The sequence below is a fragment of the Lynx canadensis genome, chromosome A2 (genome assembly GCF_007474595.2).
Source record: "Lynx canadensis isolate LIC74 chromosome A2, mLynCan4.pri.v2, whole genome shotgun sequence".
Taxonomy (NCBI): Eukaryota; Metazoa; Chordata; class Mammalia; order Carnivora; family Felidae; genus Lynx; species Lynx canadensis.
Genome location: NC_044304.2, coordinates 155,362,450 through 155,390,406, shown reverse-complemented (window position 1 = coordinate 155,390,406; position 27,957 = coordinate 155,362,450). Strand labels below are relative to the sequence as shown.

General features: G+C 48.8%; 1 protein-coding gene and 2 long non-coding RNA genes across 3 annotated transcripts in view; 1 reads left to right on the top strand and 2 right to left on the bottom strand.

Moving 5' to 3' along the window:
• The window catches only part of TMEM178B (transmembrane protein 178B), a 308,589-nt gene that overhangs the window by 113,911 nt on the left and 166,721 nt on the right, over positions 1-27,957 (bottom strand). The window lies entirely within an intron of this gene.
• Positions 825-19,453, bottom strand: LOC115509270. Its single transcript, XR_003967280.1, has 4 exons — positions 19,227-19,453; positions 4,790-5,003; positions 4,296-4,465; positions 825-3,094 (listed from the first exon to the last, which is right to left on the bottom strand). It is a non-coding gene; the product is annotated as an uncharacterized LOC115509270 (long non-coding RNA).
• On the top strand, positions 15,675-27,957 carry LOC115509271. The gene is made up of 2 exons (XR_003967282.1): positions 15,675-15,991; positions 26,903-27,957. It is a non-coding gene; the product is annotated as an uncharacterized LOC115509271 (long non-coding RNA).

Genomic DNA, 27,957 nt, shown 5'->3' with positions numbered 1-27,957 from the left:
AGGGACGAGGCTGCGTGAGTGGCGTGAGTGGCTGAATGTGAGTGCAGTTCAAGAGCTCACGTATATCCAACACTGCCGTGTCTAGCACCTGTGGAATGCCACAGAAGTCACAGATCTGGAGGAAACAGTCCAGGTCCACAAGATTCTTCCAAGAAACCAAAGAGGATAAACCAAGTATATACATGTCTACACCACCACACGGAAAACGAGTGTGGTAAGACGGAAACAAAGATAAAGAGAACATCTCATAGGTGCACACACTATGAGGTGCATCTCATAGTGCATAGGTGCACTTCCTCTTCTTTCTCAAGGGGACAGGGAACCTGTCATAACCTCAAGAAATTATAGGACTTAGACCTGGAGAGGTACTAAGGGAGAAGAGTCTTGCCCGGCATCACGGTAGGAGAGAGGTTACCTCTTGGGACAGTTATATGCCAGATGTGGCCAATTACAATGCAGGCTATACATTCAGAAGATGGGGTCCTCACCCACCCCTGCCCCTGGCTCATCGCCTGGCCTTGGGAGGGTAACACAATCTCTTTGGGACTCAGTACTGGCTTCTTTAAAATCATGAAGTTGGGCTGGACGTATGGTTTACACAGAGCTGCTGCAGGGTGATGGGGAGACTCGGTGGGTGGAGTTTGAGAAAAAAAAACAAAACCACAATCCGAAAGAGCAAGTGGAGCATGGTCTAGAATAAGAGTATCCACTCACTGGGTGGTTAGGAGAACACAAGAAATTAACATGTACCAAGCACTTAGGACAGGGCTGAGCACCCAAAAGGTGATCTTTGACCATGAGCTGCTCTTGCTTTCCTACTACTGTTATTACTGCTCTTTGTTGCTCTTGCTTTCCTACTACTGTTATTACTGCTATGGCCTCTGCTGTTCCCTCTAGTTTAGGTGCCAAGACGTGAGAGCACAGCACGAGACTGGAAAAGCGACTCAGGATCACAGTCTGGAAAGCCCAAAATGCCAGGAGCCACAAGCTATTTCTGACAGAGTTCATGGGACCACAGCTTTACTTTGGGAACATTTTGGCAATAGTACAGGTTGGGGTGAAGCGGAAAGAAACAGAAGGTAGGAATCCCGGATAAGAAGTCATTCCCTTCACCTGTTGAAAAAGCTCAAGAGAATCAGGAGCAGGGTGGAACATGCGGTGTGGACAGTGCTCGGCCCTCAGAAGGTGCAGGGTGTGGGCAGCAGGTCTGAAGATCAGAAGAGGGGACGGGACGGTCCAGACAGGCTGAGAACCAGTCAGACAGCGGCCGTGGTGGCAGAAGCCAAGTAACACAGGAGAGCCCTGGAGAAGACTGTGCAAGAGAAGACCCGTCTGAACATAACTTTGCTTTCGGAATGTACACATGGGGTGGATAAAAGGTGAGCGCAGGGATCAGGGGAAGTGTGCAGGGCACGGTCCCAGTGGAGCAAATTCACTGCCATTTTCTCCAAAGAACACTGAACTGGTTCCGAAGAAGGGAGGCTTCCAGCCTGTGGCAACTCTGCCCGCCCACTCCCCATCACCCACTCTTTCTTTCCCGTCTCCTCTACCTGATTCTTCAATCACCCATATACAGAGTGTGTAAGACCCAGAGACGTGGGTAGATAAAGAGCAGGAATGTGTGGCACTTCCTTAAAAAACGGAATCAATTAGTAGCCACTGGTATTCTGAACTAACGGTGGTTTCCTTAAGCCCTAGGCATGCAGCGCTTGCCGTCAATACCAGTTCCCAGGCGGTGCAGAACCGCCAAAAGACCATGAAAAATTGATCCCAAAAACCTGATTGGAATGTAGTTTCTGCTACTTACTGGCTGTGTGATTTCAGACAAATCACCAAACCTCTCTGAGCCTCTCGTTTCTATCATCTATTGCAAGGATTGAGTGGAATAATACATTCAGGGTGTTTAGCATAGTGCCTGGTGCATAATATATAACAGCTCTTATCTCTTATTTATATTAAAAGCGATCTGGTGAATAAACAGTCTTTGTTCCTCTCCTTCTGTCTTGGGAAGAAGAGCACATTTTCTCACCCCCTAGACTTTTGGTGTCTTTGTCCCGTCGGGTGATGGAGACTGGTAGAGGCAGAAAGGAAGAACCGCTGATCCAAAGGCTCTCTCTCCACCAAAGAGTGGTTGCACATCTTGAGTCCCGGGGAAAGTATCAGCAAGGGCAGCCTGGACTCACTTTGAATCACCCCTTCAGGGCTGAGGGTGATGCTACGGCAGGGGCAGACCCACAGCTTATCGGTCTGGGGAGGCCATTTGTGGAGGGCACAGGTGGGTGCAGGCTGCCTGGGCAGCATTGCACTGGCTGTTTGTGTAGACAGGCTCCCCCACCAGCAGGCATCTCGCAAGGATGGGACCTGCACAGGTTCTGAATCTCTCTGTAATTGAGGGTCAATTGTCAGATGCCCACCCATCACAGCTATTCGCGGAAGGCGCTGCAAACGTGGTATTCGGCCTTGTACCTTCTGGAGGCTACAAGAATCCTGCTAACACAGGCGATAATTCCAGCTAGACACATTTCCAATCCCACAGAAGAGCTACAAGGTCACATGATTGAAGAGGAGGGCGGGGAGCGATCGGCAAAGACGGAGCTACCATCCCCACAATGCTGCACACGTCGTGGCAAGAGCAGCCTGGCTCCTGGTGGGAGGGAACGGCACTGAATAAAGATGCAATACCTTGAGGAAGAAGCTAGTTGCAAATTGGTTAGCCATTTAAATGGCCAAATTACCCAAGACATAATTAGGGCACCATTTTTCCCCCTGGAACTCCTGTATGTGAATTAATGGACCCTTCTTAGTAAGCCAAACTAGCACTAATAGCATTTTCTTTCCCTCAGACCGTTTAAATCATTAATCCCTTTTCCAAGCTGGCATTTGTGTCCGCGTCTTCTGTGCCCAGAGGTCAAGTCTCTATCAGGCTGCCTTTTGCGCTCCGGCATGCAGTAATGGTGGGCATCTGTCAGGACGGAGAAAATCTCTTCTGGTTCTTATGTACATGGTGCTCCCAGAGAGATAGTTAGCACTAATCGAAGGAGCACAGGGCTGGGACAGTAGGCAAGCTTCATGGGTGCCTTGCAACCTGCCAGGACTTTGGGGTAGGGGTAAAATACACACAAAAGTTATCATTTTAATCATGTTTAAGTGTACAGTCTATTGGCATTAATTGCGTTCACATTGTTGGGCAGCCATCACTACTATTTCTAGAACTTTTTGCACCTCTCCCGCTGACACACCACACCCATTAAGCACTAACCCTCCTCCCCACCAGCCCCTGGCAACTGCCACGGTACCTTCTGTCCCTAGGAGCGTGACTACTCTAGAAATTCATGTAAGTAGAATCATGCAGTATTTGTCCTGTGACTGGCTTGTTTCACTTAACACAAGGTCCTCAAGTTTCATCCATGTGGAATAATTTCCTTCCTTTTTAAGGCTGAATATTCCGTTGTATGTATATACCACATTTTAACAAATCTATCTGAATTGTATTTTTAATTTTTTTTTATTTTGAGAGAGAGCGAGCGAGCAAGGGAGGGGGCAGACGGTGGGGGGGGGAGAGACAGAAAGAAAGAGAGAGAGAGAGAGAGAGAGACAGAGAGAGAGAGAGAGAGAGAGAGAGAGAGAGAGAATATCCCAAGCAGGCTCCACACTCAGCACAGAGCCCAATGCAGGACTCACACCCTTGACCCTGGGATCATGACCACAGCTGAAATCAAAAGTCAGACACTCAATTGACTGAGCCATCCAGGTGCCCCTGGAGTGTGTTTTTAAATCATTGACTAGCCACTGTAAAACTGTTTCCACTTGTGGTAAAAATATACATGACATTTAGCCATTTTTAAATGTACAGCTCAGTGGGATTAAGTACATTTACAGTGTCACGCAACCATCCCCACCATCCATCTCCAGAGCTTTTTATCTCTCCCAACCGAAAAACTCTGTGCCCATTCACCAACCCCCATTCTCCTCTCCTCTCAGCCTCTGGCAAACTACGCCTGCTAAGACATTTAATTGCGCCCCGCCTCAGCCTCTTCATCTGAAAAATGGACATTGTAATCATAGCCTTGGGCCCAGGAGTCCATGCCGTGCCAGGAAGGTCATTTCCACTTCGCTCAGGCCCCTCTGGCGCCCCCTGGAATCTTTCTAGGCTGGTGCTTACAGCCAACTTGGGGGCAGCTGGATGTGGAGGGCATCCGGAAATGCACACAGGTCCCGCATACCGCGGGAAGACGGGCCAAAGACATCCCACATGGCAAGGAACGAAGTTGTTCCTAACCTTTACACACACCTACCAAACACTGCTCTCGGTAGAATTCAACACGCTCAACTGGAGGTTGGAAAATCAGGCACAATAGGGACAGTCTAAATATAAATCCCCATCTGCTTTTTATTTTCATTGCAACCTTTCTGGACCTGAACAAAAGAGGAAGTGTTGCTGGTTTCGATTGCTCGTGGCTACCTCCTGTAAGAGAAAAAAAATTACAAATATCACCTGCCCATTCGGGTAACATACATCTGCAAAACCACCCTCTCTGTAATAAGACAGAGAAGCCCCTATTCAAACTAAGGAGCTCACTTTCGGCAGCAGAGTCATTTTCAACTTTATATATTGTGCGTGTTTATTAGAGTTTAACAAAGAGGAGAATTTTCGTGTAATTAGTCACTGGAGGGTACCCACACAACCCCATAAATGTAGCAGAGGCATATTGACAGTGGCATAAAAGGAAACACTAATTAAATCCCAATTTCCTCCAAATACTGCCAGATCTTGCAGGTATAAACTCACTTCCTGGGCCGTTGAGCATTTACTCAGAAGCGCCCAGATCTCAGAGTTGGTGCTGCAGAACGCTGAAGAATCTGGAACAAAGCGTGCCTCGAGTAGTGAAGCACTCCTCAGCGGTCGGGATGTGCCTGGCATAGCTTAGGGAGGTCGGATGGAGCTAAAGAGAGAGGGGGAAGGGGGCTTGGTCGGAAACGTCACGGGACAGCTGAGGAATTTTCTGGAAAGAGAAACAGAAGAACTGTGGGTTTGGGGGGAAAAAGGAAATTCAAGAGATGGGTCAACAGAGCTGGGCAGCAGAGTAGAAAATAAGAAGGATGGCAGTGGGGTCTGGTGAGGGATACCAGTGGTGAGGCCTGGGACGATCAGAAGGGTCAGGGCACTGAGCTCCGTGCTCTGCTGTGCAGGTTAACAACTCTCATACGTGTCAGGGATAAAACTCCCCCCCCCCCCACCTTCAGGCTGTCACTTAACAGCCAACCTCAAAATGAGCCAAAAATGGCGAGGGATCCCAGGAACGAAGAGATGGAAGGAGCAGCAGAAGAAGGTGTCCAAGACCCCGGAGAGGAACGGCTCCAAGAGGAATTATGGTCTGCAACTTTCACGTGAACACGGGTTTTGAAAACAACAGAAAGCACTGTGTGAACCACACAGAACGGTCACGAGAATTCCAGATTTCCAAGTGTACGGTGGGGTCTTCCAATCCTGCTGAGAGCAGGGGGTTAGGAACCACTGAGGACGAAAAAAGGAAACCAGGAAGGAAGGGCCCAGGCCCAGCGAGAGGAGCCCCAGGGAAGGGGAACCGAAGACCTGCCTTGGGTGCAAACAGCAACACTCTGGGAAGCTGTCGGTGGAACAGGCAACGTAAGAGACCCAGTTGTCATCACGGATGTGAAGAATCTGACTTGCCCTGCAAGAACCAAGAGGCCACCAATAGGCGCCTGTCTCTGAAACACCATCTGGCCCCTCCTCCCCCGCCACCAGGCAGCTCCCCCTTTCCCAAAAATAGGGCTTTCCCAGCGATACCTCTCTCACCCAGCCCTCTCAGAAACAGCCTCCTACTCTCCTCTCCTGCAGACAAAAGTCCACACACTCCTACTAAACTCAGAGACGCTCACAAGCGAGGTGGGCAGGGCAGAGGCCTGGAGCAGGGACCGCTGTCGTGGCCTGTATGACCAGCCCTCTCGACCGTGCTCTTGCCCCTGAACCAATCAGCCACTACAACTGACCTTCTTTAAAGGGAGAAAAAGATTCTTAAACACGGTACATCTTGTGCAGATGCAGGTGGTTGCTGCTGAATGCTTGTAAGGACTTGCTTCTTTTCCCGCCCTATCCCCTTATTTACAAAGCCTTTCCCTCCAGTGGGTACTAGAAAAGCTTATTTCATCCCAATCCTATTCTGAGGACTATAAATCCCAAATTAGTGAGATAAGACCACTGGGGACTCGTTGATATTAATTCAAGAAGCTTACAAATAAATGCCTGGAAAGTTCTAGCCAATTTTAGCTGGCACATATTACGGCCCTAGGTCTCCCCTTACTGCTTTGCTGTTCTTTTGAGTTCTTACTAACATCAAGTCTCATCAAGGTAGCGAGGCCCAGCCTGGGGCCGAAAAGAAGGGGAGGGCGAGGTGCCATGTGCTCTGAGGGGCATCGGGGACTCCCTGTCCCGCTGAGGTTCCTCCAGAGACACTGCCTGGGCTCCTGAAAGTGCACTGGTCTCAGTTCATCCCGTTGTTCAGTGGAGAGCAGGAACGGAGGCTCCAGACGTAGGCCGTCACGGACATCTGCTTAGCAGTGTATCGCTTAAGCTCTCAATCTCTGTTAGGAATGGTCACAGGGCACACGACACAACCTTGTTCTAAGGACAAGTTACAGCAATACATGTGAAGCCCACGGCACAGGCCGTTAGAGCAACACTGGTTACTGTTACTCCGTTAACCCCAGCGTCCCCCCACTCCGTGAGGCGCTGAGACGTGCAGGCATACGGTAAGGGGCTTCCTCTCTCCAGAACAACGTGCTCAGCATGCAAGTCACCAGCTAATTCGGTGACTAAATGACCTTGCTTCATGACTGGAGAGACCCTAGAGAGGATGGGGATGAAGTGAGGAAGGTCCACTTAAAAGAAGAAAGGGCCGGGGCAGGGCAGAGAAAACACACTTAGAAGTCTGCCAGATGGGGGCTCCTGGATGGTTCCGTCGGTTAAGGGTCCGACTTCGGCTCAGGTCATGATCTCAAGGTTGGTGAGTTTGAGCCCCACGCTGGGCTCTGTGCTGACAGCTCAGAGCCTGGAGCCTGTTTCAGATTCTGTGTCTCCCTCTCTCTCTGTCCCTCCCCCACTCATGCTCTCTCTCTCTCAAAAATAAACATTAAAAAAATTAAAAAAAAAAAAAAAAGAAGAAGAAGAAGAAGTCTGCCAGATGGGGGCGCCTGGGTGGCTCAGTCAGTTAAGAGCCTGACTCTTGGTTTTGGCTTAGGGCATGATCTTGACGTTCGTGGGTTTGAGCCCTATGTTGCGGGGTTCAGGAGCCTATTGAGGATTCTGTCTCTCTCCCTCTCTCTGCCCTTCCCCCTGCTCATGCTACCTCTCTCTCACTGTCTCACTCTCTCACTCATTCTCTCAAAATAAATAAATAAACTAAAAACAGTAAGTCTTCCGGATTGTACTATAGTGAGACAAGACATTATCCACAGGGGAAACTGAGTGAAGGGCATACAGATTATCTTCCCATGAGTCTGAAATTATCTCAGGGGCACCTGGTTAAGTTGGTTAAGCCTCTGACTTCAGCTCACGTCACGATCTCTCAGTTCCCAAGCTCAAGCCCCATGTCGGACTCTGTGCCGACAGCTCAGGGCCTGGAGCCTGCTTCGGATTCTGTGTCTCCCTCTCTCTCTCTCTCTCTCTGCCCCTCCCCCACTCACACTCTGTCTCTCTCAAAAATAAAAATAAACATTTAGAAAATAAATAAATAAATAAAATTATCTCAAAATAAAAAGCTTAAAAAAAGAAATCTGCCAGAAGTCCAGGCCCTTAAGATTCCATTAAAACAAATCTGGGCACTGGCAGCAAGCTGGCTCTTGGACCGGCCCCCCTCGGGCCAGGCTTCCTGAGAGGAGAAACGATTTCTTTTCATCTCTGCATCGCCACCGTAGCGCTGTGCCTGGCACGCCGCAGACTCAGTAAATGTTCCATCTCTGCATAAAAGGATTAATTCTCCTTCCCAAGCCCCTCGCCCCCAAAGACTAGCTGCGAGCACTCCTACCCGCTTTGGCTCCCGTGCAAACATTTAGGGTTTTGCAACACTTTTTTTTCCCCCGTGTCTTTGGAAACCTCCGTGAGAACAGACATGTGCACACGGCTTGTCACTTTCAGACGCCCAGCCAGGAAAGGTTACTGGGAATGCAAACCAGCCACCATTAGCATCAGGAAGTTAATGGTAACGGGGCCACGGCTGGACCATCTTCAGATTTCTGGAAATGTGGGACAAAGGTTAGCCGCTCTTTTGAGCTGGTGATTCCCTCTCTGCTCTCCCGCCTGCCTCCAGCTTGGCAGCCAAAATACCCACTCTAATTTCATTCCCTGCTCTTGGCCGTGTGCTTTGTGAATTGCCTCTCTTGACACAAGATAAAGCGAAAGAGCAGAGGAATTGGCCCCCTGCAGAAACCAGAGGCAAGGCCAAGTCTGTTTGCTAAGAAAACACTCCCTGCTCACCGACCACAGCTCGACAGGTACCTTCTTCTTTTGCCTCTTCTTAGTGCCTCATAATAATCCTTGAGCATCTGGGACCTGCCAGATTCTGAGCTAAATGTACTCACAGAAAAGGAGACCAGACATCCTCTTGGGGGGCATCATAGCAGGCCAAGCAATAGTTACCGCTCAGACAAGCCAAGAGAAATGAAATAACGGACGGCATGTGCTGCATCAGAGGCTCCAAGCTGCACGTGCCCCGTTCTCACAGTCCTGTTCTAGCAGTCCTCTTTCCTCCCCTCTCTGCACCTTCCCAAGCTGAACCCCTAACTGTAATTCCCCTAACCGCGCTGGCGGGTTGCCCGAGATTCGTTCCACGAAGGCCCAAGATCTCCTACAGCCCCCATTCTCCCTCGTGCCCTGTGATTAGATTTCTGGATCGTGGATGCTTTCTTAACCCACACCCCTGGCTAAGCAAGTGCACAGATGTCAACACCCATCACATCCACACATCCACGGTGGGCTCCCGGTGGGGAGCAGCGGGGTGGGGGTGGGGGCAGGGGTTGGTAGCTGCTTCGGGTCCCAGGACTCCACTAAAATGAAAGATGCCTCTCACCAGATCATCCAGCCCCACTGTCAAGGACAGCGGGCCCCAAACCATCCCTCTACCTAGTGGTTATTAAGACTACAAAAGTCCATGTGCAAGCGGAGGGCCAACAAATCGCATTAGACTGAAAAGACCATGTTCGATTGATGTCTGTTCACAGGTGGCTGTTCCACAGCCTGGCGGAAGCACATTCATCAGGATCCAGAACAACTGAAAAGTGGACAAGGCAGGGGTTTCTACAAGGGCTTCTCTATAATTCTCAATAGGAGAGAAATGAGGGCAACATGAATAAAGTTCAAGATTTATCTTCTCCCATTCTCTTCTCTGTAAAAGCCTCTGCGCCGCCCCCCCCCCCCCACCAGCCAAGAAACCAAGCTGGTCTCTGCTGGGTCAGGCCACGAGCGGAGAAGACTGGGTGTGTAGAGAAAGAGCTCGACTCAGTTTGCTATCCCCACTTACAAGGTATTTTACTGGGGGAGTCTTTTCAGTAAACATTTTTTGAAATCTGTAACAGAAGAGAAGGGGACGCTCAGTCTGAGGCTGAGTTGGTCTCTTTCACTGGCCTCTTGTTTCTGCTGAACACCTTTCACACCGGAGGCCACAGTCACGTGCCAGCCTTGGGCACGAGACTGTCAGAGAGATAGTCTCCTGCCGCGTCTTGCTTGGGGTCTGAGATCCCGAGCCTCAAAATGAAAGTCTTGACTCTCCTCAGAAGGACATATTCCCATTTCTGAGTTCATGTAACTGAGATCAGTAGGGGTGGGAGGGCGACTAAAGGAACCCCGAAACTATACCTTTATGATTGGTAATAGTTCCAATTCATACTTATAAACCACTTTTAAAGTTTCCTGATTGTTCTTGTCTACAGCATTTTCTTTCATCTTTACAGTGCCCTCGGAAGGGGGCAAGAATCATTACCCACAGTTAACATTGCCCAATGGGTCTCACTACCAAGTGGCTCCTGTATCTGTGACGGGGAAAAAATGAGATACAATCTATTATTGCAGATTCATAAAGACTTTCTATTTGCTCTCTGCAGGCCAGGCACAGGGCGTGGTGCTAGACAAAGGTACTTAACCTTGACAAGCATTCCGCTTACAACTTTTCTGCTGTTAATCCATAAAACTCCCTCCTTGGTTCTCTCAACAGCAAATTAGACACAAGTGTGTCTACCATGGAAAACAACATGCCCAGCTGTTGGGGAACATTCAGCTGGCGACTGAATCTGGAAAATCTGCCATTCACCTCTGCTCACGATCTCCCCTTCTTTTCTCCCTTTCCATTCCCAGCGCCTGCACCCCTCTGCCACCATCCCACTTCACCCTCATAACCATGGGACCGTAGACACAGTTGTGCCCCAGCTCCTTAGTACTTCTCTCTCCAAAGGCATTTTTTTGCCCAGAAAAACAAATAAAAATCCTCAAGGCAGACAGGAACGTAACAGCAAAGGTGATTGTTCTAAATGGAAGGGTTGCCAAAGATTTTAACTCCTGGCGGGAGCAAAAGACAAAGGAAGGAGGTAAACACCTTGAAGGTGCCCACATCCAGCCATACCCGGGAAAAGCCGAGGAGCCTCAGCTCGGTCCTCGTTTCCCGGTCCCCAACTCAATAGACCAAAGCCCGCTCTGTTGAGGTCACTGACTTCAGTTTAAGGTCTCTGAGGCCATTCCAAGTTTGATTCACCCCTGTTCTCTCATAGGAGTCCCTCCTCTCCAGACAAGAGTAGTTTGGGCTCTCCCCAGTCTTGCCTCCAAAAATAGAACACTCTCCGGGACTGCAGTGGCCCTACAGGTCTCTATTATATTTTTATTTCACAGGGCCCTTTGCCATGACCCTGGCAATCTCAATATTGCAGGCTCAACTCTTCCCCAGAGTAGTGGCCAAAGAGCTCAATGACAAGAAGATCTGAAAGCAAACTTGAGAGAGATGGGGGCTACTTAGAGGTAAAATATGAGGAAGAAGCCAGGGAAGATATTGGTGCATTTGTAATGCGGGAACAGGGGCTTTCAGTGATTTTCAGGGCGTGTGCGGGCTGCCCACTTGTTTTCCTGCCCGAGGTTATAAGCTTGCGAGGGCGAGCTCATTCCTCTGCTCCCAAAGATGAAAGGCGCTTGAGGAATGATTCTTTACAGTCTGGTTTATTAGACAAGATAAAGGGCTCCCAGACAAGATAGCAGGACGACAGTGAAAAGATAGTTCTGAGGAATTAGAAGAAAACCCAAGATAAGAGGGGGTAGCGTGAAAGAAGAGGACACGGTAGGTCAAGAGGAGGAGGAAAAATCCAACTTTGCAGCTATTGTCCACATGCATGAGCATTGTGCCTCTTCTCAATAAGGACAGTGTTCCGCGCTCCACAGAACATTTAGGTAAATTCTTGCATGGGTGGAAGGAAATTCATGAGAGCCTCAGGGGGGCAGGTGCAGCATGGCATATGGAGACTCCCTACTGAGAGGCTCAGGGTGGCTGTTTGTAACATAACAAGCAGACAAGAGTCTTTCTGGAACGCATATCCAAGAGGAAGTGACAAAGAACCAATCATGGAAAGAACACAAGCAGGCAGGACGTGGATACTGGGAAAAAATTCTGAGACACACAAACTGGGGTGTAGAACTCCGGTGGGCAGGACATTTAGATGGAGGCCAAAGAAGATAAGTAAGTGATGAGTTTAGTTGTCAAAATCGCGGCTGCCCCACCATGGGTGGGACAAGACTGATTTTTTTTTTTCATTCCAATCAGATGGAAATGTCAACACCCCAAAAGAGGAAGCTTATTAACCAGAAGAGTCCTACTACCCCTAAATGTCCTACTAATTAAAGGTGAGATTGTTCAGTGATCTCCACAGTTGGCATGTAGGGCTCTTGCTGCTATGTGGTGAGTGGAGAATGGTGGACAAAAACGGTAAGGTGCTCTCACCTCCTTTATCACCTCCCATTGAGGCAGGAATCATGAGCCCTTGATACGTCACTTTCTGGACACTAGTACAATTCTCTGTGTGTTTTCTAGTAGAAACAACGAAAGGAAGCTGGCATGATTACTCTACACAGAGTTTTAAAAGGAACCTTCAAGCCATTATAGATTCTCATTCTTCATGGCACCACCCAGTTTTTCTTCCAGTAAAGGGGCAAGCGTTTTGGTTTAACCTACTTAGGAATGACAGACAATAGGCACCGTCTGTTAATTCCAGCTGCTTCTCATAAGAAAGGAAAATCTGTCACATGGTGATGTCAGAAGGCCTCAGGATCATAAAAATATTTCCCAGAGGGTCTCCTAAAATAGGAGAAACGACCAGAAGTCATTTTGGTTGAGGTAATTGAGTACAGAATACTCCTCCAGCTGCAGAGATAAATAACGCTTTCCCAATATAGATGACAAACCTTTCTCAGAATCCAGCCACAGCAGTGGTATGAAGAATCCTGATATCTCCTGAAAGCTCAACTCTATTACATGCAGAACATCAAATAGATTCCTGCCTTGTCCTGCTGACAGTTTTATCTCTCAAAAGGTAGAGAAAGCAATTAGGGAAGCCGCTGTTCTTGACATAATTCTGACCATCAAGAAAGAGCCAGCTGGCAATGTGTAAGTGGCGGGGATCTCCCAAGTGACCGCCTCATCCCGGGATTTGTAATAGCTTGGGAAGGGGACACTGCACGTGGGCGGACGTGGTTATCTCTCACGGCCAGAATCTACAAAGAGAAAGCAGGTATGGCTCCTGCCTTCCAAAAGTTTCTATTTACATGAAAGATAAATAAAATTCAAAGGCATTTTATCAGGGACAAAAAGAGGCAAAAGGGCCAGTGTTGCAGAAGTTTGAGGAGGAAGGTCTCGTGGCGTTGGACAAGGTGAGCAGAAAAGGTCTGCTATAGAAATCTGACTTAAACTCACTTATGGAAGGTGATGGATCAGATAAGGAGCGTCAGAGACTGATTGTGTGTGTGTGTGAGAGAGAGAGAGAGAGAGAGAAGGAGAAGGAGGAGGAGGAGGAGAAGGTGGAGGAGGAGGAGGAAGAGGAGGAGGGGAGAGGGAGGGGGAGGAGGGGGAGAGGGAGGGGGAAAGGGAGGAAGAGAAGGAGGAGAAGGAGGAGAAGGAAGAGGAGAAGGAGGAGGAGGAAGAGGAGGAGGAGGAGGAGGAGGAGAAGGAGGAGGAGGAGGAGAAGGAGGAGGAGAAGGAGGAGGAGGAGAAGGAGGAGGAGGAGAAGGAGGAAGAGAAGGAGGAGGAGGAGAAGGAGGAAGAGAAGGAGGAGGAGGAGGAGAAGGAGGAAGAGGAGGAGGTGGAAGAGGTGGGGGAGGAGGAGGAGGAGGAGAAGGAAGTAGAGGTGGAAGAGGTGGGGGAGGTGGGGGAGGAGGAGGGGGAGAAGGAGGAGGAGGGGGAGGAGGAGGAGAAGGAGGAGAAGGAGGAGGAGGAGAAGGAGGAGAAGGAGGAGAAGGAGAAGGAAGAGAGAAGGAGGAGAAGGAGAAGGAGAGAAGGAGGAGAAGGAAGAGAAGGAGGAGGAAGAGAAGGAGAAGGAGAAGGAGAAGGAGAAGGAGAAGGAGAAGAGAAGGAGAAGGAGAAGGAGAAGGAGAAGGAGAAGGAGAAGGAGAAGGAGAAGGAGGAAGAGGAGGGGGAGGAGGAGGAGGAGGGGGAGGAGGGGGAGGAAGAGGGGGAGGAGGAGGGGAGGAGGAGGAAGAGGAGAAGGAGAAGGAGGAAGAGGAGGGGGAGGAGGAGGGGGAGGGAAAAGGAGGAGGGGGAGGAGGAGGAGAAGGGGGAGAAGGGGGAGAAGGGGAGAGGAGGAGGAGGAGGAGGAGGAGGAATGTGCACTGGCCGACCGGGTTCCCCAGCCCATGCGACCTTCCTCATTCCTTGCCTTGGTCCTGCTTCACCCCTTTTTCTGACCTGGTTACTCATCTAGCTGTTCTTCAACTTTCCACCTTCCCGTCCCCTCCTCCAGCCCCACGACTGACAGGTTCTTGTCCCTCCGGGCTAACACCCCTGATACGTTCCAGTTCTGTGTTCACCTCTTTCCCAGTTAGGCTCAGTGTACCTACAACCCTGGAAAACCCATCTCCTGACTGGACCCGACCCCCAGCCTGCAGTGGCTGGAGAATGAGACTGGGACTGTAACACACTTGGCATGGAGTCTGGCCCAGCGGAACGTTCCTCTAAGGACAAAGTAAGCAAGGAGACTGAAGAGAGAAGACAGTACATGTCTTCTAGGCGTTCCATAAGCCACAGCTGTCTTCCCAGAGAACTGCCAATGCCCTCAGGGCAGGCTCCTGCCACCATGTTTGTTCTAAGTGCCGTTCACCCTCCATCACACCACAGATGTTTGGGCTGAGGTGAACATGTGACAAAAGCTGGACCAACCATATGCTTCCTCCCAGAAAGTTAAAACTTGGTTTTCTGTTGGTTTCCTGCTCTATGGGTACAGAAACTTCGGAGCTATGGGGAGACCATCGGCTCCTGACAGGGGCCAGGGCGAGGCACGACGGCAGTCTGCAGAAGGAGATCGAAGCAGACAAACAGAAAGGTGAGATGAGCCCTCTGCCTCGCTCAGCCTCGGCCCCAATCTCTTCTGAGGCAGGCTGCTCTCTCCTTGTGTCGGGGTCCCTCGGAAGCCCTGCGTCCCGATGCACATCCTTACAACTCAAACCAGACCGCCTCAGTCCTGGGACGGCACCTCAAGGCCCTGAGGTAGTGATGGCTGACACTCTCTTATGTGCCGGGCACTGGGCTGACCGCTTCTCCACAGTCATCTCAAACCTGCGTAAGACCACCGGGCTTCTAGGAGAGCACGGCAGGGCCAGGACTGGCATGTAGACACTGTGGCTGGGGCTTGTGCCCTCATCCCGTAGCTCCCCTCCCCCGTGCCTTGGAAAACGGATGTGAGCTGTAACCAGGGCTTAAGACTGAAGACCTTGGACTTAGTCCTTTATATAATAGAAGCAGTTGAAGATTTTTGAGCAAGGGAATGGTGTGCACAAGAAGGGGACAGTACACAGGAAGGCAGATCCTGGGGGTCAGGTCCAGTCAGGAGATGGGTTTTCCAGGGTTGTAGATGCACTGAGCTCAACTGGGAAAGAGGTGCAAACAGAACTGGAAGGTATCAGGGGTGTTAGCCCAGAGGGACAAGTACCTGTCAGTCGTGGGGTGAGAGGAAGGGGAAGGGGAAGGGAGGGCGGAAAAGTTGAAGAACAGCGAGAGGAGTAACCAGGTCAGAAAAAGGGGTGAAGCAGGACACAAGGCAAGGAAGGAAGGAAGGTGGAATGGGCTGCGGAACCCAGTTGGCCAGCACGTGACCAGGGACGGCCCTTTAACGTTGTGCCCGATGCCACTGCCTGCATGGAGGCAACTCTTTAGAAGAACCACACAGGAGTTCATAGCTTCAAAGGCACCGGGAGGCCAGGAAGCAGTCTGCAAAGGTCTAAGGAAAGATGGGAAGCCACTGATGGAGAGGCAGGACCGTCAAGGAATGTCTGTGCAAACTTGAAAGGAGGAAGTAAGACGGTCACTGGAGGGGATAGGAAATCAAAGAGGGTTTCTTTCTTATCTTTTTCTCTCTTCTTTCATTTTAAATCTTTCTTTCTTTCTGGACAAGGAAGTTCTGCTTATCTTTGCGGGCAGAAGAGAAGGAGCTGGTGAGCAAAACGAAAGCCCTAGCAGACCAGGAATAAAAGGGTGGTGCACAGTCTGGTCCTGGATAGCCAGCTGGATTTTAGAAGGAAGGAGTAGATGACATTAATGGCGAGAAAAACGGGTGGGATTCCACGGCAAAAGAGTTCAACAGAGCCAACCCTTCGCGCGGGCAAGATTATGAAAGGTGAAATTTCAGTTGCACCATCACGAAAGATCCCCAAGAAGAAAACGAGAGGGAGGCATCTGAGGAAGGCCACACGGGCACCAAGTGGCCACCTACCAGAGCCTGGACACTGCACAGACAGGTACAGACATGGGGGTGGGGGGGTCCCATACCTGTGGGGTGCCCGTGCTCCACAGCAGGGCCCGGGCCTCAAAACGTGCCAATTAAAGGGTTTTTGAGTTACATTTGGGGGTAAAACAAGCCAGATACAGTGAATCTGCTGCTCGCAAACATAACTTAGTGCCCACAGATGGCAAAAAGGAACATTCTGTTTGCCTTTCCTTAGGATAATGATCTTGGGAGTGAGGAAGGTAACGTAAACATCATAAAGAAGTAAGTGCAGGGCAGGAGGTGGAAAGATAATATGGAAACAATGGGGTTCCTTAAATGAGTTCAACTGTTCAGGCCCAGAACTGAAGGTGTGGCTCAGGGGTCTGTGTCTGGGGAAGTTTTCAAGATGCCAGTTAAGGAGAGAAGCAAATGTGGTCCAGATCGGTGGGAGGAGGAAGCCCTCCCTTAAAAGCCCCCACCCTGACCCCCAAATGGAATTAGTTATTATACTGGTGACTTGTGAATACTTAGGAGAATAAATAGTGAAAGCCACCAGGTTCAGAGATCGGGCTAGATTAAAATCGTCCCCATATTTTGAGAGAAAGAGGCGACTGGCCTGCTATTTATCTGCTCACACCCAGTCTCATTCCAGGAAGCACTGAGGGTTGATAATAGGGATGCCAAAAATCTACTGAGACACCACCAGTTACAAATACGTGACAAAGAAACAGGAGAAACAGTGGATAGGAGAGGCATAAAAACGGAGGCACAAATAAGACTGATATTAAAATGTGCAGAACAGAGTCCTACCCACTTGTTAAATTCTATTCACCGGCTCCAGACAGACACTAAGTCGGCCCTAAGTGTTCTAGCAGGCAACAACGAAGGGGGACCCTGAGATGGTTCCATTTCCTCGATGGTGTGAAATGAAGTAGCAGGAAGAAGACAGGGGGGAAAGAAGAGACGGGTGGGGAAGGAAGAAAGCAATCCAAAGAAGCACAATAAATACCATTTTAGCGTTGACTTGCACTCCTGGAGAGGGGCAGTAGGAGACTGTACAGGGGATAAAAAAGACACCAGGGGCGTCTGGGTGGCTCAGTCAGTTAAGCATACGACTCTTGATATCGGCTCAGGTCATGATCTCCCCCGGTGGTCAGATGGAGCCCCCGAGTTGAGCTCTGAACTGACAATGCAGAGCTTGCTTGGGATTCTCTCTCCCTCTCTCTCTACCTCTCCTCCACTTGCTCGCTCTCAAAATAAATTTTAAAAAAACATTAAAACAAAAAAAGATACTTTCATAGCTCGGACCAGGACAATGAGGCTGAGTGTCAGAGAAGCGGTAAGAGTTCAGTTATTTGAGGCGATGAAGCCACGCCTCCCCACAGGCTTCCATGCCTGCATTAAAGACCTAAGAGCTTCCAGTCAGGAACTCCAAGGAGAATTCTGGAATTTGACAGACTTTGCTTAAATTCCACTTCCTTTCTTTTTTTTTTTTTTTTCAATGTTTATTTATTTTTGGGGCAGAGAGAGACAGAGCATGAACGGGGGAGGGGCAGAGAGAGAGGGAGACACAGAATCGGAAACAGGCTCCAGGCTCCGAGCCATCAGCCCGGAGCCTGACGCGGGGCTCGAACTCACGGACCGCGAGATCGTGACCTGGCTGAAGTCGGACGCTTAACCGACTGCGCCACCCAGGCGCCCCTCCACTTCCTTTCTTAATAGCAGTTTGCTTGGCCAAATCTATTCAACAATTTTGAGGTTTTGTTTGTTCTGCTATAAAACTAGAATAATTTTACCTACCTCAAAGAATTATTGTGAAAATTAAGTGAAAAAAAATGGGAAAGAAAAGAACCATGATTATCCCAAGACTAGACCCACACCACAAGTAACTTCTCCCGAGAGTCCTCATAAAGGAGACAGTGTGTAGTTGAAATAAGCAAAGACTTCAAGGGCTTTCTTGCAGTTAAATGTAATATATTACCTCCAAGAATCCCTCTAACTTTATGTTCTATGATTATTTGTAATTCAAATTAGAGTAAATTTTGTTAAAACAAAGTCCCAACGCTGTAAAGGTATTCTCAGCCTTAAATGTCGGCCTGATTATTTTAAGCAACATTCAATACAGATTATTTCTAGGACAAGCTGAATACTAACACAATAAACTCTGGAGAACTTTCCATTCTCCTCCTGAATGGCAACTCAGGGTCACACATCCTGTATGCCGGTCTGCCCAGGCCTCTGCTTTGGGAAGACTCATTCTGCTCGTTCATGGGGACCAACGACAAGCACGATTCTCCCTGAGGTTGGGCAGGCCCATGCAGACAACCAATGCCCCTAAATAGGAAGGGGCTTGGTAAGCCTGTGGCCCTACCTTCAGACAATATTTTATGAAGGCCACCCATCCACATCAGTGACTACCTTCCGATGGCTCCTCTAAGTTCTCATACCAATTCTAAAAACAGAGGTTTCCCATGTACTTGACCAGTCTGGTAGAACTGATCTTCTATCTCTCAGCCAGTGCCCCAAAACTCTGAGCCCCATAATCCTTACCTCTGTTGTGATCCATTCTTTTGCTTGATCTTAGACCCTACTCTCTGAACTATTCCTAACCTGCTTGGCTCCCAACTGAATCCCCACATATACTCATGTAGCCCCTTTAATTACATGGTTTCCAGTCACCCTGGACACATCCTTGAGTTAATATGAACCAGTCCAGGCCCTCATGGCCAATGTTCCATCTGATTCATCCTTCTTACTGCATTTGAGCGGAGTGATATTTGGTGGTCACTGCTTTGTCTAACATACCTCACTGACCCCACATTATGCCTTATATTATTCCATTCTAAAGTATTATGGAATAAGGCCATGGCATTCTATGATAATTACCACTTTCACCTCCGATTTTTGGCTGAGACATAATATATTCAGAAAAGGTTCAGAGAAGGGCAGCTGAAGTCATTAAAAGAAAAGTCTCCTTCATAAGGATGAATTAAAGAAATAAGGAGTCTGCAAAACAAATACAAAAATGTTAGGAGGAGACAATGTCCAAGTTTTCAAAAAGTCGTGGAGAAGATAACAATGTACTTATCAACCAAATTCCAGAATGCCAGACTGAGGCACCATCCCTCGATTCTTAAGGCAGACAAATTCGGAGCAGTTAGAAAGAAAGTACCAGTAACGACAAAGAAACGGGTGATGTCAAGAGGCAGTGAGGACTAAAAATGCACATTTAAGGAGAGTTCAAATAAAGTCATGGGAAAACCTACCAAAGAGCATGATGAGGAAACTGAACATCTCTAACTTCTGGAGATAAGCTCAATTCCCAAAGCACACGCCAGCAATTGGTGAACTTGACGAGCCGTAGGACCTTAAGCCTGTGCGTTTTTATGGGCAGGGAGGATTAAACGAGACCCGTGGTATAAAAGCACTTCACACGGTGCTTGGCACACAGAGCCTCAGTAAACCGCAGCCCCAGCTATGCTGCAGTTGTCTTATATAACTCAGCCGAAGGCAGTCGGATCCGGCCCCACAGAACAGCTCCTTTGCTGAGTCATTATTCTGTCTTCAACAGATCAACAACCGCCATCTGTCCATAATCATATCCTGTTGTCAGGTCTCCCTTAGCTAAACACTTGGGTTCGTTCTGGGGCATTCCAGATAAGCCCTTCCACAGTTAGAAAGAGGATCTAGCACTAGAAATTTTCCAATGCCAAGATCATTCTGGTCTCAGAAAGAAATCTTTTTGTAAAAAAATATGCATTAACAAGAGCCATGGAGACCTTCGCCCCAGTGACATTTGGTAAAAGAAAACTTGTGTGCTGAGAAATGCAATGTCATAGGGGTGCCTGGGTGGTTCAGTCCGTTGAGCGTCTGACTCTTGACTTCGGCTCAGGTCATGGTCTCACAGTTCGTGGGTTCAAGCCCCACGTGAGCCTGTGCTGTCAGCGCAGAGCCTCTCTCTCTGCCCCTCCCCCATGCTTGCCCCCTCTCTCTCTCTCTCTCTCAAAATAAATAAACTTTTAAAAAAAAGAAAGAAATGGAAGGGCAGAATATGTAAGCTGTGGCTACCTCAGGAAAGACATGGGAGATTCCAGACTTTTGTCTTTGCAGGAAGACATACAAACGTGAAAGATGGAAAACTGAAAGGTGAATGGTAAGAAAAAGATTTCTAGCCAGATGCACTATTAACAGCAGCTCAGAGTCCATCCAGGGGAAATGGTATCCCTGGCAGGAGACGGTAGGAAATCTTGGAGAGAGAGACCCAGGGCCGGGTCTCCCATGAGGACTCCCATCTCCCTCTGGTGCGGCGCATACGGCCAGGCCAGCATCTCCCTAAAAGCACCCACTTCTGCTCTGAAATTCACCTTCAGCTTCCCCAATTTGTAAAGCCGGTACGATGATCTCCATTCCCATTGGTCACACACACCCTGGGCTACGGCACATTAACTGGATTCCCGGGGTCAGGGGCAAAAGCAACCACAGATGGAATTAGCCGGTTGGACCGTATAGCCCAAGAGCATTTTAGGGGTATTCTGCACCAACCTCCGCCTTTTGCTGATAAAGAAGCTGAGGCCCCGTGCATTAGGGAAAGAGCCAAATCCGAGCCTGGCTCTTCTCACATGGTTGGTTCTGCCTGCACCCAGGGGATTGTGACATCCACTCGGCCAGCTGGGTGACCACTCGGCCTCCATGTCGCTCAATACCAACATGGGGGTTGGAAGAGTCCCCTCCCTTCCCCAATTGTAGGAAGCATGAAACAAGATGGTTTAAACGAGACAGCTCGTGAACTAGACTCGCACAGTGTTTGGCACATCTAAGCATTCAGTAAATTATACCGATTACTCCGAGCTCTTCATTGTTACCCGTTCTTTTTCCTCCCCATACAGTTGGGGAGGAAGAGCAAACAATGAGAACATTTTGAGATTATCTGCCATGGCTGCATTTTCAAGTGTTCATTTATTTAATAGGCCGTGTGCCTTGATTACAGTCCTATATGGGTCTGAATTTACATTCACAAGTATGTTTGAATTTCGCTAACATCCCTCTCCAGGGAGTCATGCTACGTCAATACCTCTTACCCGATAAGGCTTCAGTTGGTGTCGTAAACTACCATTTGGACTCTGTAACAAAATTGTAAATAGAGTGATAATTAACGGATCTCCCAATGATTCTCCTCCATCCCCGATTCATCAGGCATCGCGTCTTCAGAGTTGTCCTTCACCCTCAGGAATATGATAAGAAAAATGAACAAAAGGGATAAGAAGGGGCGCCTGGGTGGCGCAGTCGGTTAAGCATCCGACTTCAGCCAGGTCACGATCTCGCGGTCTGTGGGTTCGAGCCCCGCGTCGGGCTCTGGGCTGATGGCTCGGAGCCTGGAGCCTGTTTCCGATTCTGTGTCTCCCTCTCTCTCTGCCCCTCCCCCGTTCATGCTCTGTCTCTCTCTGTCCCAAAAATAAATAAACGTTGAAAAAAAAATTAAAAAAAAAAAGGGATAAGAAAAGAAAGCATCACCAATTGTAAGCAGTTGGCTTAATCTTGGATTTATTCTTCACAGCTGGATTCCATCTTTGCTTCTCTCCTCCTGCCTTGACCCGCTGCCACCTCTTCCTCTCCCTCCATCCCTCCCCTCTCCCCCAACTGAGCCTTTACAACTGTTCTTCCAAAGCCAGGGTTGCAAAGGCCTCATAATTGTCAAGCCTGGGGCACCTGGATGGCTCAGTCTATTAAGCACCTGACTCTCGATTTTGGCTCAAGTCATGATCTCACAGTTCGTGAGCTCGAGCCCCGAGTCAGGATTCTCTATTTGGGATTCTCTCTCTTCCTCTCTCTCTCTCTCTCTCTCTGCTCCTCCCCTGCTCGCTTGCTCGCTCTCTCTCTCTCTCTCTCTCTCTCTCTCAAAATAAATAAATAGACTTAAAAAAATAAATAATTGCCAAATCCAAGGGCACTTCAAGCCTTGTGTCCATTTCCATCTTTTATTTTCTGAGTGTCACTGACATGCAACGTGACATCAGTTTCAGCTGTACGGTGCAGTGATTCTCCAAGTCTACACATCAGGCTGTGCTCACAAGCACAGCCACCCTGTCCGCCTTCAGACTCCCTCCTCCCTTGGCTCCTGGTTTCCTCCTGGTCCCCTGGCCACTGCGTCCAAGTCTAGAGTGCCTCTTGCTCTGTTGTACCTTCTAAACAGCTCTTATTTCTGTCAGTTCTTCATCTCCGGTGCCCTGACCCAGTTCGACAAGCCTCTGTCTCTGCTTACCTGACTGTTGCCACAGCTCCCCAAAAGGTCCCCTGGTCTCCAGGGTCAACCCCACACACCCTCCAACACAATGTGTACTTCACTAGCAAAATGGTCAAAGAGGCACACGCTAGCACGTGCCCCTCCAAATTTAACGGATGTTGGCTTGGGTTTGGTTTTTGCCAAGCTACAGAATTGTATCCGGGCACCTCCATATAGCACACAAGGCTCCTCTTGCTTTAGCCCTGCCAGCCCTCCCTGCCACATCTCCTACAGGCCTCCACGCATGCCCCTTGCCTCTCCACCATGCCATGCCCTTCCCTTTGCACACATGCTGTTCCCTCTGCCAGAAATGTCCTCCTCCACCACTCCCACCTCCCACCCTGGGCAAACTCCACCTCCTTGTGGAAGATGCAGTTCCAGGGTGGCTCCCCGGGCAGAGGGTCTGTCCTCCTCCCCGCCCCGGACGGACGTACAACCCACGGGAGACCCCACGTCAGACAGAAAAGCTCCTTGAGGGCAGCGACCACGCCTTACTGGATTTGGAGCCCTGATCAGTGCCTGTCAGCCCAGGATGCTCGGCCTGATAAAGGACTACAGAAGATAGATAAGCATTCCTTCAAAATGATATTTTTAAACCCCAAAGAAGAAAAGATGACAAAATCCCTGTGTCTGCTCCTAGGAGTGGCGTTCAGGGAAGCTTTGAAGAAGAAGAAGAAAAAAAACAACTTGTGGGTCTCAGCGATGGCACCAGAAGAAAAAGCCTATCCCTGAGGCGCTATTTAAATTCCACACAGTGATTTTCTTTTTAATTCATTTTTATTCCAGGTGCAGCCCTGCAGCTATTTTAAAACTGAGACTTAAAATAAAGTAATACTAATAGCTGGAGTTATCACAGGCTCCTGCAGTAACAGGGCGCCTTGAATCAAAAAAAAAAAAAAAAAAAAAAAAAAAAAGGCCCTTCACGGAGTCTTGGCGAACCACAACATCCCTTCCCCAGGAGAGAGCGGAGAGGGAACAGAACAGGGCTCCATCATCAAAGGATTGTGCTTCACTGTGCAAAAGCATTTATTCCTAGATTCCCTGAAATAGTTCCCTTTGTACCTTTAACCACTGGTTTTCGAAATATTAACAGTCGGAAGGGAAGACTAAGATGTGAGGCCGGGAACCAGAAAGGTGCCGAGTGACAAACGCTTCCTACAAAGTGTGGTCGGCAGACCTGTCCACGCCAGCCACCGGAGACCCTGGGTTCTGAGCACAAATGCTCACCCCAGGGCCCAGCCCAGACTGTGGAATCGGAACGGCTGCTAGGAGGAAAAAAAAAAAAAAAAGGATAATTTAAATGCTCGTTTTCTGAAAAGCAGCTTCCCGCTCAGGACAGCTGCCCCAGGAAATGGAGTTTTTGTGAGTGGTGCCCAGAGACACAGCCCTGCCTCTGACCTGCTTGTGTCAGCAAAAGCCAGAGTTGTTTCTCTCAACTTGTTAATGGGAAAAAAAAAAAAAAAAAATCCTGCTTTAATTACTGGCCCCACCAGGAGGGAGTCCACTGTATTAATGCCTCCCAGGCAGGGAACTTCCCCGAGCGTGTCATCACGGACTTTCAATGTCTGATCAGCCCACCCCCCTTCCCCAGTTTGGGTAAGAGCACCGCCCCTCCAATCTGGGGGATGTCCTATCTCCTCATCTCCCACCCAGATGTACAGCACAAATCTGAAAGGACAGCCGTTATCACCTCCTCCATCAGAATTACAGTCAGGGTCACAGGTGGACAGATGGCCACCCAACCCAAGCGGTCCTCCATGAGGTCGACCCAGCATGACCTGAGAGCAAAGTTCCCGTTCCTCCTATGCCATGGGCAACCGTCCCTGTGACGAAGTTCGCCCACGGTGGGTTTCTGTCGCTCTTCTGGACAGCTAGAAGAGCCCTGTGTATCACAGGTTGTCAAAGTTTAAGTGGAGTCAGTCTGAAGGTTTCAGCAGCCAGGATCCCCAGGGCGCATCTGATGAGAACCTGCAAATCCACCGAGGTTTGTGACGGGAGGCCTCCGATGCCTACAGAGAGGGCATCTATGAAGTGTCCGTGCTATGCGCTCACAGCCGGCTTCCCCAGCGGCACCCCAGATATTTCAGTAAGCTGGGTCACTGCAGCGGGACTCGGGATTCACAGGAGGCCTGTCTTGGAGGCATACGTGCTCCTCTGCAGCCAGGCCACGGGCCTCGGAGCCCCCAGAGCGCCCACCCACCCCCTCCCCCCGCCAGGAACGCACACCTCTCCGGGCCCAGCTCCTGAGTCAGCGATTGCCTTTTCAAGACAACATCCCTGCTGCCTGGGAAGAAGGTGGCCATCTCTCCCTTCTGAGTTCCCACAGCATTTGCCCTGCCTGCCACTGATTTCCACTTACTTACAATTCAGGACATCAATGACAGCCTTCGAGTCAGAAAGAGAATTGGACAATGTTTCCCCGGTTTTAAAATTTCAGACTCACACAGTCTTCCCATAAAGAGTGCCAACTTATTATTTTGCCAAGTAACAACGTTTTGAAAACACAGTACAGTCTCTTAATGCCATCCTATCATAAGAGAAAAAGTATTCTCATAGCAAAGAAAAACACAAACCACCTCAAAGACAATCTCAGAATTCATGAAAAGTTTACTACGTGGCTGTGGCCGTCCTTCTCCCCCGACTCCCCCTCCACCTCTCACTTTGCTGTTGTTTTGTTTTCTTTCATTTCGCCTTGGACCAAGGGGAATTGCCTCACAGACCAGCTGGCACCTGTAGAAAAGGGCTTCTGAGTCGCTCACCTTGGCCCATTCACCCCAAGGCGAGGGTCTTCTGCAAGGAACACCAACCTCACGACGTGAGCAAGAGAATCTCACTTCAAAAGGATGTTTTCCGGTTACAAAATGCTCCCACGTGTGCTACTCATTTAATTTCAACTTAAATCTCACCACAAGGCTGCTGTATAGATGGGAAGGCTAAAGCACTCATCTGCTCTATTTGTTATCAAGATGTTCTTTTATTTGGGGCTCCATTCTACCTCCCATCCACCCTGTGGGCTTTATTTTACCCTTGAGAACTTTCCTTCCACCTCATGGGTTTTATTTTATTTTTTATTACTTTTTTAATGTTTATTTATTTTTGAGAGAGAGAGACAGACAGACAGAGGCGAGCAGGGGAGGGGCCAAGAGAGGGAGACACGGAATCCAAAGCAGGCTCCAGGCTCTGAGTTGTCAGCACAGAGCCCAATACGGGGCTCGAACTAATAAATCCCGAGATCATGACCTGAGCCAAAGTCTGATGCTTAACCAGCTGAGCCACCCAGGTGCCCCCCACTTCATGGGTTTTAAATTTCACTCTTTTGTCCCTTCCTACCTAAACTTCGTCTTCAAGGATGGCAAGCTTCAACCTGAACCCCTAACACATCCAACGGTGCCAGTAGACCCCCAATCCATGTTTGTTGAAGGTCGAAAGGATTCTCATTCAACATGATATCCAGACTCTTCCAGACCCTTCACTTTCCTGGCCAAATCCCTCAACAGGGACTGCCATCTTTTAACGTGCCTCCTAAAATGTCATGCCCAGAACTGTGTGCCATGCACCAGATGGCCTGAGCTGTGCAGAGGGCCAAGGTCCCTTGGCCCTCCTGCACTGGGCACAAAGCCTTTATTCATGAAGCTTGAGACTGTGTTTGCTTTCTGGCAACCATTTCGTACTGCTGACTCCTCTGAGATCAGAATCAACTAAAATTCTTAGATATCGCCAATTCTGATTTTCTTAGTTGGTCATTTTAATCCGGGAACAAAAAACCAGGTCCTTGACATTTAACCTATTGAATTCATTTTTGTTAGTCAGGGTCCTCTGTTCTTAGCTGACCTGTCAGATCTCACCTCTCCAACCAGATGTTAAGGTTCTTGAGATGGTATCTTCGATACTTCTTTATAAGGAGTAAGCGTAAACGTCCGGGATGGTGATGCTCAGCAGGTACTCAATAAATGTGTGTTGGTTCATCAAGCTCCGCTTTTACCATAATATGCCCCCAGGACTCTCAACTTCTGGTGAATCACACTTCAGTGCCAAGGACTAGCACCAAAGACTTCCTCCAGTTGCCCCCACTTCTTATACTTCCAGCTCTGACTATTGCTGGTCCCCATACCCACTGCATGAACCCAAAGCAACCTGCTTGCTCCCAGACGTGCTCTGGTGTCTACAAATGACCACCTCCGCCAGTCCCTCCCATGGCCTTCTCAAAACTCACTGCATCCATGAGCCCTGACCTGCTGCATTTCCCCCATGTGCCTTAGCATTTCTAGCACAGTCCATCGTGCAGAAAAAATATCTGGAGTAAAGCTGTGAATGCTCGTATGAACCAAAGCAGAGAACACATCGTCATGTACTGTGAAGCAGAATTCTCTCTACAAAGGAGTTTGTCATAGAACTTGCTGTTCTAAAAGACCCCTTTAGTGTATTTTAAAGGACTTGATGTGGCCATGTGGTTAACATGCAGCTTTCCATGAACACATCTGTCGTACAGGGAGATGCCTTGGGATCTTCACAGAGAATTGTTCTCTGCAGCAATGCTGTTCCAGATGTACCAGCCAAAGGCCTGGAGACACTTTCTGTCATTGACTGCGTGCTAATGAGTTCTGTCCAACAAATATATACGTATATAACAAGTGCTTTCTCTGTGTTTTCTATATACCGCAGTTTTTCCAGGAGCCTTATAATGAAATGAAAGAAATCAGAGTCTTATATCCAGAAGGGAATCTTGTTTGAGTGACTCACGTTATGACCAAGGAAAATAAAGCCAATGACAGAGGTTTACAACTCCTTTATCCCACTTTCAAGTACCAACGATTCTTCAGTGAAACCCACCGTGAACACCTCCTCTCGAAGCCAAAGACGACGCTCCCATCCAGCCCTTCTGGGATTTAATGGATTATCTCCAACTATTTTATGGGAGACACAGGACCTCAGGGTCCTTCCATCCGAAGCTCCTAAAGATTTGAGCCACATCTGTCTCTACTTATTCCGATATTGTTTTGAATTCGTCTTCTCTTGGAAGACACATGACACTTGCACAGGGACATCTGGGGACTCGTCACAATCCCTGGGACAGTCCTGGGCACAGGGGAGCTCTGGCAGCCCTTCTTGTCTGCTTGTAACTGGAGCAAGGGAGGAAATGAAAATAAATGCATGGTCTCCCTCTGGTTGTAATTATTAATGGTCAATTTGCTAAAATGGTATCTGTTTAGATGACTAATAATCACGGCTCTATTATTTGTAGAATGCTGTGTTTTGTTTTGTTTTTAATTATGTCTTAGGTGAGTCTCTCATTTGTGCTTTAACTCTATAAAAATGCCTCAATTTCTCACTCATTCTATCCCAGGCACGATGAAGGTTTGAAAAAGGTTGCTCCTATAATTTTTTTTTTAATACAAGCTGCTGTTATCATGTCCGTGAGTCATGTCCTGCAGAGGAAGTATGTGTGGCACTCAGGGCAAGATATGAAGGGGAGCCCACTAGCAGGGGGGGCAACCCCTAATTTGGGGGGCATAAAAGATTTTGTGCCTAGTGGCATAACCCCCAGCATGGGGAGCCCTTGGGAGACCTGGTTTTGGAATAACCCAAAATTGGGTTTCAAAGTGGGAATTCTGTTTTTTCCAGTCAGACAACATAGTTGATACTGAATGTTATTTATAGGTTTGACTTGAGCTGGTTTAAACCATTTTTCTTGTTTCCAATAAATCATTTCATGGAAA